Source organism: Chionomys nivalis, chromosome 10 (assembly GCF_950005125.1).
Source record: "Chionomys nivalis chromosome 10, mChiNiv1.1, whole genome shotgun sequence".
NCBI lineage: Eukaryota > Metazoa > Chordata > Mammalia > Rodentia > Cricetidae > Chionomys > Chionomys nivalis.
Genome location: NC_080095.1, coordinates 81,816,545 through 81,832,633, shown reverse-complemented (window position 1 = coordinate 81,832,633; position 16,089 = coordinate 81,816,545).

Here is a 16,089-nt window from a genome sequence, read left to right as displayed (position 1 = left end):
TTATATGTGAAAAATGTCTTTGAAGTGAGAAAGTCATGAGGGAGAACCTTATATAATGGAAAGGGCCAGAGAGAAGGGTTTAACACATAAAGAAACTTTTCTGCCAAACCCAGCTACTTCAGTTTGGTTCAGGGTACAGACATGATGGATAGATATGGAGCATTCATCTTTCTTCCACATTCATACCATGATCTGTGTTCACTTACCCATGTTTCTCTCTCCCCTCTCTCTGCCCCAACACCCAGTAAATAAATAGGTAAAATGTAATAAAATTTAGAAGTTATGAAGGCAGGTGGAAGAAAGGGAAAACAACATTTGAAAGTTGATCGATGTTACTAAAGCATATTATTAGTCCTAATGTATAAATGTTTATTATTTGGGGAACTCTTAGTATGATGACTTAGCTATTTATAATCTAGAACAAGAGGATGATGACCGTATTATATAGATTTCAAACTGAAGGGAACGTAGAGAAGTGTGTCTTGTGAACGGTGTGGGAAGAAGGGCCATGAGTACCCGGCTGAGGTTCAGCTGAAGTCTCTCACAATGGTGATCAGTTTACATATAGAAGTAGGCAGAGTGTAGTATCTGTAGAGCAAATAATGATGAACACATTTAATAAGTTCCATATAGGCTGCTATCAGAATCATAAAAATATGTCTTTGATTCTCACAATATCAGAGCAACGTTCAAGCATAGAGTGTTCTAGCTGACTTACCAGCGTTATGTGAAACCCTCGGAGGACTGGGTACTCAGCAAGTTGGTTAAGAAAGCAGTTGATAACAAGTGAGATTAAAAGGATGACTTTATATTTAATTCTCTTTAACTGCCTAAGAATTATTGTTAATTAGTTTTAAAGTAGTTAACTTGCTTATCATTTCTTTTTCATCATCTTTTTATTTTAATAACAACAATACACAGAACATCTGCTATTGTGGGCATCTTAGTTGTACAGTTTGGTAGAATTAAACGTACCCACAATGCTGTGTTCTGTGATTTGGTTCTGGAATGTTCTGAAGAGACTCTGGTGGAACCTTGCACTTGTAAAACACGCATACACACACACACACACACACACACACACACACACACACACACACACCAGGCTTCTTCTTGGAGTAGTTTAGATGAAGAATTTGAATTGGAATTCTTCACTTCTTTTATCTTCCATCTGTCTGTGTTATTTCTGGCTAACATAGGGGGATGACTCCATATTTCCTGAGCAGTGTAGAGAGCATGGTGTAGAAAAAGATGAGAACTCATTTGTCTTAATCAATTTTTTATCAAACTTTCATAGGGGCAGAAGTTACTCTTCTGTTTCCAGCTGACCCAGAATTGTACTCAGAATCATAAACAGATCTCATCACCCTATATGACACATTGCTTCCAACATTTATGGTGGATACTTGTTTATTTTAAGGTTGTTTTTAAACTACTGTCTGATTTCAGTAAGTGATTGCCATCATGCACTCAGACACATAGAGACATGGACAGGCAGACAGACAGACAGACAGACACAGTGCTGCGCTGGGTCAAGGATATGGAAGAGTACATGATTTAAAATTAGAGGTGTGGAATACACAGTAGGGAAACAGTGACTGCTGAAGACGGAGGTGAGCTCTGCCTCCATTTACAGACTACATAACCCTAATAGTCAAGGCATATTAGTAAGTTTGTTTTCAAGACCTGGTAAAAGTTCAGTTTATAAAGGTATGAGGCATTTTCAGGAAAATCTATTTCCATTTAACCTTGCTGAAGAATGAAGTGGGAATGGGCCTTGGGTTTTATAGCCTCGCACACTTCCTGTTCATGTTCTGCTTCCTATTTGGAACTGGGTTAGAGGCCATTCAGGCTGTGTTCTGGCAAAGGCCCTAGTTGCGTTCAGTCCAGACACTGAGAATCTGAATGATAGTGAATTGAAAAGAAATGACTAACATATTTTGTGAAGGAAATTTCAAAGCCTTCAGGCTGTGGCATAGTTACTGCGCACTCTCTTACTCAGGTCTGTGGTGTACAAAAAGCAAGTGCATAGAACTTCTTCAATTTCCTCTCTCAGTACTCATGAATCTATGCAGAAGAGAAGAAGGAATGTTTGCAGGAACCAGAGGTAATGGATGACTCTTAGGAAATAGTGTCTTCCAGACACAGCGGAACTGATACACACATGAACTCACAGAGACTGAAGCAGCATGTAAAAGATCCGTATAGGTTTAAGCCAGATCGAGTCTCAGCATTGAGAGGGGAGAGTGAACACTGATTCCCACACCTGGAAGTAGTTGGCTAACACAAAATGACTTTAATTTTGTATGTGAGTACTTTTTTCTTTTTGGTACCTTTGTTTTATGGTCTTTAACTTGTTTATTTCGATTCTTGTCTTTGTGTATTGTTTATGTTTTCTGGTTTGTTTCTGAGAGAGGGGGAAAGAGAGGGGAGAGAAAGAGATAGAGAGATTGAGAGAAAGAAAAAAAGAAAGAAAGAAGGAAAGAGAAAGAAAGAGAGAGAGAGGAAAGAGACTATAATTGGGTGGGTAGGGTGATGAGTGGAATTTGAGCATTTTAAAAATTTATTCTTTTTCAAAAATATAGTGATTATTAACATATGTTCACAGAAATGTAAACTTCCAGTTACATAAAGCAAGCTACTAATCAGCATGAAAGTTCAGATAGATCTTGACACCTTATGGTGGGTGGCTTCCATGCCTCCTTAGATAGGTCTTCCAAGCTAAAACTCAACAACAGACGCTCAGAACCAAACTATAAGGCAGTCATGCTATTGACATGTCAATTGTATTTAACATAATCTACAGGATATTTCATCCATCAGGCACAGCATATGCGTGCTTAGCAGCAGCACACAGAACCTTCTGTAAGACTAATCACATAGTCCTCAAAGTTAGTCTTGTTTTTGTTTTGTTTTTCCAAACAGGGTTTCTCTGTGTAGCTATGGGTGTCCTGGAACTCACTCTGTAGACCAGGCTGGCCTCAAACTCAGAGGTCCACCTGCCTCTGCTTCCCGAGTGCTGGGGTTAAAGGTGTGCACCACCACCTGAACACACACACAAAGTCAACCCTAACAAATACAAGGCAATCAGGTTATCTCCTTGAATATTTTCAGATCACAATGAAACAAACCCTTTATCAAAGAAGGGTGGCATAAAGTTAGGAGTTAAGGAAGTAAGGAGAAATCCAACATTTTAAAATGCCATTTAATTTACTATAATGTCACCCAAACCCTCTCTTTTTAAGTTAAACTTTTATTTTGAGGCAGTGTAGATCCACATGTGGTTATGAGTTACACTAGTAAGCCATATTGTTGAGTTTCAACAAATGTTCACAAGGTGAAAACTGTGGTATAATAACATGTTCAGGGAGTCAGCACTGAGTCAGGACCTGGTTCCTCATGAAGGACTCTCCATGGCCTTTTCAGAGCTGCACTCATTAGGTCTCTTAACTGTCACACAGCAGCCCTTTCCACAAATGGATTCACACAGCACATCTTCTGATATGCTAAGTGGTAATTATCAACTTGACAGAGTCTGGACACATGGGAGATGGGCCTCTGGGGCGTGCCTGAGAGGGTTACCTTGGTCATGTTTAGGGGACCCATCCTTCTTGTGGGCAGGGCCATTGTCAGGACAGGGGATTAAAGAGGTAAAATGGAAGGGAGCCAGGCACCAGTTAAGCATGTGTTTGGTTCTTCCTCTTCTTGAATACGGATTTGATGTCATCAGGTGCTGCAGCTCCTGGTGGTGTGGTCCCTGGACTGCACTTTCTGTGAGTAAAATACACCTTTTATCCTTCATATTGATTTTGTCAAAGACTCTTATGACAGCAACAGAGAAAGAAACTAAGACATAACTCTCACAGGATGATTTTTTTTGAACTACTGTTGAGGTTACTGTAATCCTTTGTTCCTCTTTATGTGTGAACAGTAATTCATAGCATTGATGTACAACACTTTAGACTAATGACTCATTGGAAATATCAAAATAGTGTCCATCTGTAGTCTACTATGAATAAAACCCATATAAATATATATAGATTTTGTGAGATCATATGTTTTAATTTGTCTGTGATAAAAACTCAGTATTTCAATAGATGGTTATATCTTAGTCATATCTGGTTCCCTGGGAATGATTTTACATTCCCACCAGCAATGTGCAAGTGATTCTCTTTCTCTGTGTTCTCCTCATTTTGATTAATCTGTTTTGTTTTAATTTTCATCTCTCAAAGAACTCATGATGTTGAATGTCTTTTTGTGCTTATGAGCCATCTGTATTCCTCCTCAGTGAACTGTCTTCTCATAGCTATGCCTGTTTCTCTTTGGATGTTTGTGCACTAGTGAATTTTGTAACTTTTCATATTTTAGACATAACTGTCAGATATGTGCATTGTAAGGATGTTCTGCTAGAGTATAACACATTGGCATTATTCTCTGAAAGGGTTATTTTGCAGAAAAGTTTTACATTTTGAGGTTCAGTTTATCCTGTTTTCTTTAATGGACTGAGATTTTTTGTGCCAAAATTTATATAATTTTGTACATGTTGTTTGGAGCATGCATATTTAGCATTGCTGACCGAAACATTTGTAATTGTTAGATGATCTTCACTGTCCCTGGTCATTCTCTCTGTTCTCAAGTCTATCAGACATTAATACAGCCTTTCATGCTTTTCCTTGTCATTTCCAGGATACATACAGCTTCATCCTGTCTTTTTACTCTGTTTGTATAGTAATATTTCATTTGTATTTTAATAAATAAAGCTTGCCTAAAGATCAGAGAGTGAAACAGCCACACTGGTCAGCCATACAGACCAGGCAGTGGTGACACACACCTTCAATCCCAGTAGCCACACTAGTTAGCTATTGAGACCAGGTGATGGTGGTGCACGCCTTTAGTTCCAGCACTAGAGAGGAACATAAAATGGGAGGAGACAGGTTCCAGGTCGGTCTCATTATGAGGACTCCTGGAGGCAGGATCACTATTTTGGTCTTAGGTAGAGGTAAGAGCCAGTGACTGGTTGGTTTGCTTTTCTGACCTTCAGGTTAAACCTTAATTTCTGTCTCTGGGTTTTTACTCATCCTACCACATGTCAATGCATTTAAAGTGACTTTTTTTCTGTCCATGCAGTTGGCTGACCTAAATTCAGACAACCAATCTCCTAGTGTTATGTGTTATGTTTAGCCTATTCACACTCAGTGTGAACATTAAGAAGATGGATTTATCTGTCATCTCAATTTTGTTCATTCCCTTTATGTTTTGTTCCTCTGCTTCAACCTGTGAGTAACTGATGCAGCCAGGTTTATTACTTTTGGTTTATCCACCAAAGAAAATCTTGAATCAACATGAGAAAAAGATAACCCTACATCATTTACTTAAATTTTTGCTTTCAATTTCTTTCTTATTTGGAAAATTTTCAGTATTTCTTTGTGCACTTTTAAATGTCTCCTTTTTATCTTTCTTCTTCTGAGAACAAAAGATTCTATTTTTTTTTTGTTACAGTCTACATAGGCCATGGATTCAGTTTGTCTTATTTACCTTTGCTGCTTAGATTAATTAATTTAAATTATATTTTATTTTCTTTTGCCACTCAGTCTTGCTGTTGAGCCTATCCATTGACCTTTTAAGTCCTTTTTTCTTCAGTTCTAATCTAGCCATATAGTTCTTTTTTATCTATTTCCCAGTTGAAGACTTTTAATTTTTTGTTTGTTTCCAATGTGCTTTTAGTTGCCCAGTAAAGTGTGTATGCACACGCTCATGTGTGCATGTGAACATAGATGCTATAGTGGTTATGGGTGCCTTCTCCACTTGCTCTACACCAGATGTTTTGAGGCAGCGTCTCTCACTGAATTTGGACTCACAGGCTAGCACTGGCTGGCCTGGGAGCTCTAGAGATCCACCTGTCTCTGCTTTTCCAGAAGCTGGATTACGCACCTGCACAACCACACCCAGGTTTTCATATTCACACTGGGGATCTGAACTCAGGTCCTCGTGATTGCATGGAGAACACCCTAATGATAAATCCCCAGTCCTTATTGAAGCATTCTATAATAGCTCCTGTAGATTCTTATAAATAACTCTAGCATCTATGCTCTTGGTTGATATGTTTTGATTGTTTTTTTTTCCGTTCAATATGAGATAATCCCGGTTCTTGGTATAATAAATGATTTTTATGGTGACCTGAATTTTAGTGCTCTGAGGGTATGGATAGCATTTCAATGTTCGGTTTTAGTGAAGTAAGCTAACTGCTTCATTAGCACCTTTCTGGCAGGAGATGAAGATACAGTTATTAGCTGCTAGAAAATCCCACAATACTCACTCATCTGCCTGCCACACAAGAAAGGGACCAGCTCCTTAACGTTGCAGTGTGAGGAAAAGCAGCATGAGTGTTCAGAGGACTCCCTGACAGTGGGCAAGAGAAGATGACCTTGCTGTTGCTGAGCAGGTGTGGGCATTAAACTCAGTTCTCAGCCTCACCCAATCCTTTCTCTTTGGATTGTAGACTCCCTACTCAGCTTTCCCCGAGTACCACAGAGACAGCACTGGGGTACCTCATTGCGGCTTGAGAAGGATGAACTCCAGACTCACCATTCTGCTGTAACAGGTAGGAGACATGTCATGCTTTGGAGTAAAGTCAACATTATCCAAGTGGCTTTTTATCATGGGCTGTATGATTTTAATACTTAAAGGAATGCTACAAACCATTTAGTCCAATTTTTGAATTTTGAATCTTTGGGATAAAAGAGAGAATGTTTTTCTCCTAATCACTATGTTAACTGTGGTTCTATAATAAATTATAATACCAGACTTTGGGGTATGACTTCAATATTGTAGCTCTTTTTATTCTGTGTGGCTTCATTAAAGGGATGAAAGACTATGATCTGTGGTATTTAAAATTGTTTTTATTTTTAGAGAACATATATTTGTAACGTTAATGGTATATATATTTTTTCCTTGTTTTATCAATACAAATTTTATATTTCAGGAAACATTTCAAAGTCTCTACAAACTATAACTTAAACAAAACTTGAGTTTTCACATATTTTTTATTTTCATGTTTCTTCCCTTTTTTCTCTACAAATTCCTCCATCACTGGTATAGGAGGTCCTTCTGTCTTTGTGTTGCTTTCATTGGTTAATAAAGAAACTGCTTTGGGCCTGTTGATAGGGCAGAACTTAGGTAGGTGGGGAAAATTAAATGGAATGCTGGGAGGAAGAAGGCAGAGTCAAGAGTCATACATGCTGAATCTTTGCCATTAACCCACTGTCACATGGTGATACGTAGATTAAGAAAAATGGGTTAAATCAAGATGTGAGAGTTAGCCAATAAGAGGCTAGAGCTAATGGGCCAAGCAGTGATTTAATTAATACAATTTCTGTGTGGTTATTTCGGGGCTAAGCTAGCCGGGCAGCCGGGACGAACAAGCGGGCCCTCCTTATACACATCACTTCTCTGAAATTTACTGTCAGTAGAGTTTACAATTTAAAATTTATTAGGAAAGATGCCTGTATTAGAAATATTGTCTTATTCAAAGCTTAACCTTAAAAATTACTCATCCCTCCTGGTCCTACTGACATGTCATTTATAAGAATAAAAAGGTATATTTAGAATTTATAGCGTGCTCCGTGGAGGAGGTCTTTGCCTCCAAAAGGCATATTTATGTAATCCTAACAAGAGCATGATTGAAGTGTTACTTTTAGTACTGAGATTAGAGAATTAGTAACTATCCAAAAATAAAGAGGGCCGCCTAGTAACTCTCCAAACCTCCGTCAGAAGTGATCTTCCATAAACGTCTTCCTAGGTCTGCTTATCCGCACAGCTGGAAGTTGTTCCCGAGCGCGGCGACAGCTGATTTTAAGAACAATGAGTTAGGGTTAAGGGACAGCCAGCTTCTGGGTGTGTCTCATTATGTTTTGGAAGAGATTAGTATTTTAGAGAGATCACTCTGTTCAATGCGGGACTGTCATTACCTGACTCTGTGAGGTCATGAGTATCACTAAAGTGTGGAGAAAGGGTGACCTTGCTCTTCTTGAGCGAAAGCACACATCTGCCCAGCCATGGAGAAGTCCTCCCTTGCTCCACATCTTCTCCAGCATGGGTTGTCACTTGTGTTTCTGATCTTAGCCATGTGGACAGGTGTAAGGTGGAATCTCAAAGTTGTTTTAATTTGCAGTTCCCTAATGGCTAAGGGTGTTGAACATCTCCTTAAGTGATTGTAGGCCATTTCAGGTTCTTCTGTTGAGAATTCTCTGTTTAGATCCATACCCCATTTTTAATTGGATTATTTGGTTTGTTGATATTTAGTTTCTTGAGTTATTTATATATTTTGGAAATCAACCCTCTGTTAGACATGGGGTTGGTGAAAATCTTTTCACAATTTGTGGGCTACTGTTATGACACAGCCTTCTAATTGTGAAATATTATAACAAAGGTTGCTTGATGTTTATTTTAAGAAAAACTATATTATACTAGTACAGAAGAAAAAAGAAAATAAGAGTTTCTCATTTCCTTTGTCCCTCTAAATTAATAAACGAGGAAGCATAGGCAAACACTCAGGCTAGAAAAGCCAGGAAGCCTATTTTTAAATTTGAAGTGTATCATAGGGGAAAGCATGCTATTTTTATTTTGTACATAAGAAGGAAACAAAGGCCCATGCCTCTGAAACATTATTTAAATGTGAGTCCAGCTTGATAGAGATTTACCCTCCCCTATGAAGTCAAAGATTCTATGAATAGCAAAGATTACATATTTTCATATAAAATGAGTAAATTTGCATGGATGGGAAGAATACAGAGAGAACTTTGATCTGCTGAGGTGCTGGAAGCAATTAAAGCTATGAAAACAGTAAGCATCCCCAGTCTCTAATGGTGTTCCTGTGAATTTGCCTAAGTGTTCCAAGACCTAATGGCTTCTGCAGCAGGCATGTTAAATCTTGGGTTGATGATCAAATGTTAACTGGATACCTGAAAGGCTGCTTGAAGAATCACATCTGGAGGACATCCCCGAGGAGGCTGCTTAGAGAACTACAGCTGGATGAGCATCCCCGAGGAGGCTGCTTGGAGAACCTCAGTTGGATGAGCATCCCTGAGGAGCTGTTTGGAGAACCTCAGTTGGATGAGAATCCATGAGGAGCTGCTTGGAGAGTCACAGCTGGAAAGGCATGGGAATTTGATTTCACAATAGTTTCCTATTGTTTCAGGTCGTCATTTACCTCAGTCAACTTCCAACCCCGGTGATGAGACAATGGGTAAGAAATCATGGGATCACTTGGGATCGTTTGAAGGCTATGACATGAGGAAAATGAAAGGCAGCCTTCCATATTTCCTAAAAGTAGTCCAAAGTAATGTTTTACTCGTAAAGAAGCAAATTAAAGGACCCATGAACTGTTAGATTCTTCCAGTAGAAATAGGCTTGGAGATAGTATGTGACCATCTAAATGGCAGAGTCAAGGATGTCTCAGCCCATCGTCTAACTTAGAACTGAGTTCAGGGCCTGCCTGAAAGCTTTTATCATAAGGGGTAATGTGATCAGTGACTCAAAATGATATGCTGAACGTGGACTTTAGGTGCAGCCATGATTCAAGAAGGAAAATACGATTTCTGTTGATTCCCTTTGTACTGGAAATTTTGAAAGAAAGGGGAGATTCTACAGAATACATTGTGAATGACCATCAGTGTTGACTCACGGCAGTAGGGTTATTCTTGTATGTCATGTGTCAATCATGTGTTTGTGTAAACACAGATGTGCTATCAACAGGATGACGTGTGAAGTTGAAATGGAAACGTTCAAACTACACAAATTACCTTATCATATTTTTATAATGCAGATAATATGGTAGTGCAGCAGCTTAGAATAAAAACATAATCGTCTCTTGAGAATTCATGCTCCATTTCCTTCCTTCTCCGTGTCTCCCTCCTACTCTCTGTTCTGTCTTTCTGCATTCCTTTCATTTGATTCCAAACACTTCCGTTTAGAGTTCTGGAGAAATAAATATTTCAGAGAGGAATTCCATGCTTTTTTTGGAAGGAAAATTCCCCAAGAGTTCAATAAAGCCCTATAGAAACAGTTAGTGGTGGGAGGCCTCCTTACTACATTTAAAACAATATTATCAGGCATGTCAATTAAAATCCTTGAGGGATTGGGTGTGGTGATAGATGCAATTCCAGGAGTCTACAGAACACAGATAAAATGTTCAAAGCAAGCGTCTTTATTAAGATGGGTCTTTTCTTCATATTTTAATAGAGGGATGCCTCAGTTTTGTATTTGCTCTGCTGTTGACGTAACCTTAATATTCTGGCAACTTGTCTCAGGAAAATGGACCATATCCCCACCTCTTGTTCCGTGAAAGATGGGAACTGCTGATCTGGATATGTTCCTGAAGGGACACAGGGAAGGTTCATGAACCCCAGTGTTGTAGCAGGGTTGTTCCAAGAACAAGTTTGCACAGTAGAGAGCACATGATTTTCCATCTTGCTACCCTACTTTCTAGCATTTTGTATGGCTGACCACCCAGAATAATAGAGCATTGTTATAGCTTAAGTGGGTGGTTTGACATATTTATGAATCATTATGATTTAATAGCATGTCTAGTAAAAATTTCAGTGTGTAAAGTGAAAACCATCATATTTCCACGATTATAACTCTACATTTTATATTTTGGTATTTATAAAACTGATGTTTTCATAATTAATATGTACCTTCGCAGTGAGGTTTAAAAAGCTATCAGTTAATTCATCATGTCTTTTCAGGATACTTGAGAGTTTTAAAAATACCTTGTTAAGCTGGGTGTGGTGGCACATGCCTTTAATTCCAGAAGCAGGCATATTTCTGTGAGTTTGATGCCAGCCTGGTCTACAAGAGCTTGTTACACCATGAAAAAAATACCTTGTTAAAATGACACTTCTAAACTTTTTTGCATGTTCATATGAACATATATGTGTATGAGTGCCCACTGATGTGTGTGAGTGCCCACTGATGTGTGTGAGCATATGTCAGAGCCTGAGGTTAATGTCAGGTGTCTTCCTTAATCACCCTATCTTAGTGATGTAGGGTCTTTCTGTTGAACTCAAGGGCTCACCAGTGTGGCTAATCTTGCTAGCCAGTTTGCTGTGGGAAATCCTCTACCCACGTTTTGATATAGAATTATAGGCAGGCCACCAGCCACCCAGCGTACGAGTGCTGACTGGGGAATCCTCACGCTTTCACACTCTGTCCCTTGTCTGTAAATTTAGTTTCATTTTTAATGGACTTTTTTTTTACTGTATCTCATTTACATAGCAGATTATATGAAAAATGTCTGGTATTATATAATACATTTTAAATTTTTTTACATACATGCACATGATATCTGCATAGTACTATGTGGGAATTGCAACACCTTCTTCAGACATCAGGGGCAGCAGAACTTCTAACCGTTTCCACTTACGACACTGGCCAATGGGAAACCAGATTTGCATTCTGGACTATACACAGCGTAAGTGTAAGGAGGCGGATCCCTTGAACAGGTGCTATGCTGCTTCATCCTAAATGTCTCCATTCTATGTTGTTATAGACACAATTTCTATGAAGTCAGTGTTTAAGACCAGAAGAAATGGTTACCTTGCTTTCAGTTTGTCTGCAAGTCAAATTTTCATGGAAATACAATTAAAACCAAAGAGGACTAAGAGGAGCCAGTGATACCACTAAGGTGACCTAAGGTAGTTGCCACTAAGCCTGACAGCCTGAGGTGCATTCCCAGGACCAGCACAGCGCAAGTTGAAAGCGAGCTTCTTCAGGCTCTCCCCTCACCTCCATTCACATACCATGGCATTTGCACTACCACACGTTAATTAATTAATTAACCAACCAATAAATCAATCAATGAGTAAGCATTTAAAAAGGAATAAGAGGAGAGTGGGAGGGATGATTTTCATATCTCACAGGTTCTTTTTTTTTTTTTTTTTTTTTTTTTGGTTTTTCGAGACAGGGTTTCTCTGTGTTTCTGGAGCCTGTCCTGGAACTAGCTCTTGTAGACCAGGCTGGTCTCGAACTCACAGAGATCCGCCTGCCTCTGCCTCCCAAGTGCTGGGATTAAAGGCGTGCGCCACCACCGCCCGGCCTCTCACAGGTTCTATAGGCATCATTACGCATGGGACCATTCAGAATGGATGATTTATTCTTAGAGATCATACACATTAGATATTTTTAAGGTCAACAATGATACTTGAAATTGTAGTTGCCATTCTCTCTGGGATCTTCCTCTATGTAATTCTTATCGTGTTAGTGTAAGAGTCAGCAATTCTGCACTTAAGAGATTCATTCCTTTCTACTTGTCTTATGTTTTGTCAGCTTGCTGGTATAATTGTTATAATAAATTTTGATATAGAGGAGGGAAAATAGGTTATCTTATTTTTCAAAGACTGAGATTCTTAGATAGAACTTCAATGAGATGAGTATCAGTCAGAATGAGAGAGAAAACAGTTAAATTCTCGGGAGCGTTGGAAAAGAGTTCACCAAGCCGCTCCCCACCCTGAGAGAGCTGACCAATAGCTGCTCACCAAGCCGCTCTGCACCCTGAGAGAGCTGACCAATAGCTGCTCACCAAGCCGCTCTCCACCCTGAGATAGCTGACCAATAGCTGCTCACCAAGCCACTCTGCACCCTGAGAGAGCTGACCAATAGCTGCTCACCAAGCCGCTCTGCACCCTGAGAGAGCTGACCAATAGCTGCTGAAAGGTGGCACTTCTACCTCCAGGAAGCTCTGAATTCCTCCTTTATTTCTGAATCCCTTTGTTCTATTGTTAGTCTAAGGTGCCCAGTGGAATTTTTAAATATATAAGTATATTTAGAAAATATTGCTAAGCCATTGGCTAAGATTTCCAATAAATTTGGAATCATCAACCTTTCAATAGTTTTAATTCAGGAGGGGAAGGCTATGGCTCAAGAACCTAGCACCTACTTTAGTGAAACAATAGACATAAGGTACAGTACTTGTTGTGCCTCCAAAATAACAGCACTAAATAAGGCTTGAGGAGTACATTGCCAGGACTTGGGGTTCTTTGATGTTTCAGACAACCTGACACCCACTTCCTTTCCTCGTTCTGAAAACCCATATTCCCATACACCAGGTCTCTAGGGTTTTCAGTGGGGATGCAAATGTGATGTCAGCCAGCAGTTGGAGCACTTGATAACGGACCACTCTTAACTAGACGTCTCTCAGCTCTGCGACCACACTACAGATATTTCACTTGTTACTGACCAAACATATGCCATGGCTTATTACTTACCATCTACAACAACGAAAATCTTGAAAATGCACACTTCCTCTGGAGTGGGCACAGCCTTGAGTGGGAAAAATGTACCAGGCTCTACAAACTTCTTCTGAAGTCTCACAGAAGCGACACATTAGTCCAGCCAGGTTTGAACTATCTTGTCAGGATTTTATAGAGGCATTTGAAATCTTTCAACAGTGAAGTTTATCTAATCGCAATCAGACTGATAAAATTTTGTTTATGTGCCCTGTGTGTCCTGGTTTCCATCACAGTATTTTCAGTGCTCATGAACAGCAACATTTGTGTCTGTCTCTCTACACTTTCTGCCAAGAACCTGATTTTATAAATTTACAAAATTTGTTTCTCTACCCCCTGAAAGCTAACCACAGGGCCTGGCTTGGAGGCAATTTTGACATTTCTTTTTTTAAATGCACTTACTCTGATATCTCAAAATGACCTCAAAAGAGAATGATTAATACCTTGTGGGGGTTGACAGCATAAATCTGCTCCGTTCTGCCTAATGCAAGCTCTTGCCAAAGGAATGTTACAGCTCTGTTGCTGTGGAAGCCCTGTGACACTGAGCAGACCTCATCTGATATAAAATCTTCAAAAGGCATAACTACTTAATGTGGACACAAATTTATGTTTCCTTGACTTGTTATAAAAACTTTAGAAATTGCATAATATATTGCAACCTTACCAAGGAAAATGCCCTTGCACAAGAGTTTTAAATATGCTAACGCTGGAACAATGGATGGGCTTCAGAATATTTTAATTACTTGGATGACTTAAATGTGGTTTCTGCATTAGGGAAAGCAGGTGTAGTGGATAGGGCTGCTCAAAGCTGAAATAGAAAGTTTGTGGGTTTCAATACTGTGGTGAAAACATTGATGGGAACTATCTTTAACATAAAAAACTGGTTTCGCAGGAGCTTTGTATCTACAAATTAACTAGTAAAACAAATCCAGTCTCTAAACTGGTAAGGACAATAACTACTTTGTAGGTTGATAGTGAAAATCAAATGGCTTAATCTTTGAAGAAGGCTTGGAAGAATACTTCAAAATACTCAGTATTCATTACTATATTACATTTAGATAGGATGGTCTTTATTAACCAAGGATATTAACTGAATAGAAACACTCAGTTTCTATTGTAAGATTGTAAGTCCTGCATTTATACTCATGACTTCATAGCTGATGGTTGACGTGAGAGTCACTGATGCAGCATGGCCCGTGAGTCCATTCATGACTAGGTGTACAGCTAATGAAGCTATAGGAACATGGAGGAGAAAAGATTAGAGTTGACGTTTAGTGATTTTAGTTGTGGCTTTCTAGAGGTAACAGCTAAGATATCCCAAACTAAGTGGCTTACCAAAGAAAGTAATTTCATGGCAGAGCTGAGCTCTGAGTTTAGATCTGACTGTGAGCATGTAGGGCTCATACGTGACTTATAATTTGGGAATTTGGATTATAAAATAATTATTGCACATCAACATGCTAGGTATAGGCTTATTGATTCTTATCAAGAATTCACCAATAAACCCGTCTTGAAAGACAGATATTTGGTGATTTCAGTGATAAAATGTTTGTGTGAGTACTTAAAAATAAAAAAACCTGGAATGTTCATACTGTAAATACTGCTACTTTAAATGTACAATGTGATTTATATTCCATATGTTTAGACAAAATATTTTACAAGGAAGACGAAAAATATTATTTTCATCATTCTTGTGATATGTTTTCTCATGTAGTTTTCATAAAATTTTTATAAGTAATAAATAGCTCTTGAATTTACTGTGTGGACAGAGAAACTATGGATTAGGTGTATTTGGGGAGCTTTGCCAGACTTACTTAGTGAGCATCCTAGATGAATGCAAAGTCAGATTTCCAGCACTGAACCCCGTGTTTTTCTAATAACCTGGATGAATTTACTCCATATATATCAATTCATTTTTGCTTCACTTTGCTTTAAATCACTCGATAACTTGTTTCCCAGCTTCCAAATTGGGCATCTCACAACTGCCTATAACTCTAGCTCAGGGGTCTGACACACTCTTCTGGACTCTGGGGGTAACCATACACACATATCGTGCACACACACGCACACACACACACACACACAAACACACAGTCCTAGCTATATATCAATATTTTGAGATGGAAGAATGAAGCTTGATTAGATAATTTCCTTTTTTGCTCATTTTTTTAAAATATAAGCAAAGACATTTAAAATCTGCAGTGTGGAGGGTAGGCTTCCAGCTAGGTATCGTTAGAAGCTGAAGGTTAGGGTAAGGGTTGGGTTTTAGAGTTAGGGTTCAGGCTCAGCTCCCAGGCCTACTGGGCAGTTTTCTATAGTACACCGAAGTCACCAAACCCTTTGATTTTTCTGGGGAATCCCCCCCCAAACTAGATCAACATACTCTTGTTTCAATTCTGCTTGACTAGCCCCTAGGGAGTGGAGAATGATGGCCGCAGGGCTGGTGTCTTACAGACGAAGAAGCGTTATTCAGTGTCTCAAAGCTTAAATAAATATTTATCTTCATTACAATTTCTCCTTTTTCTGTTTACCTTAAACTGTGGGTGGCAATTAAAAAATAATGTCAGTTCAGGGTCAGAGAACTTCATGTGTTATCAAAATAATGAGAAATTCTCAAAATACCACCTGCAGAAGTAGAAACACAAGAATAACGTAGCATTAAACTGCTGCTGAACATATTAATTATAAATATTTCTAAGATCTCCAGAGTGAATTGGGAATTTCATACAGGAGATAGTCTTAGGACTGCGCACAGTGTGGTAAAGTTGTCCTATAATGGAATCATCCAATATCCGAGCTCTATGGC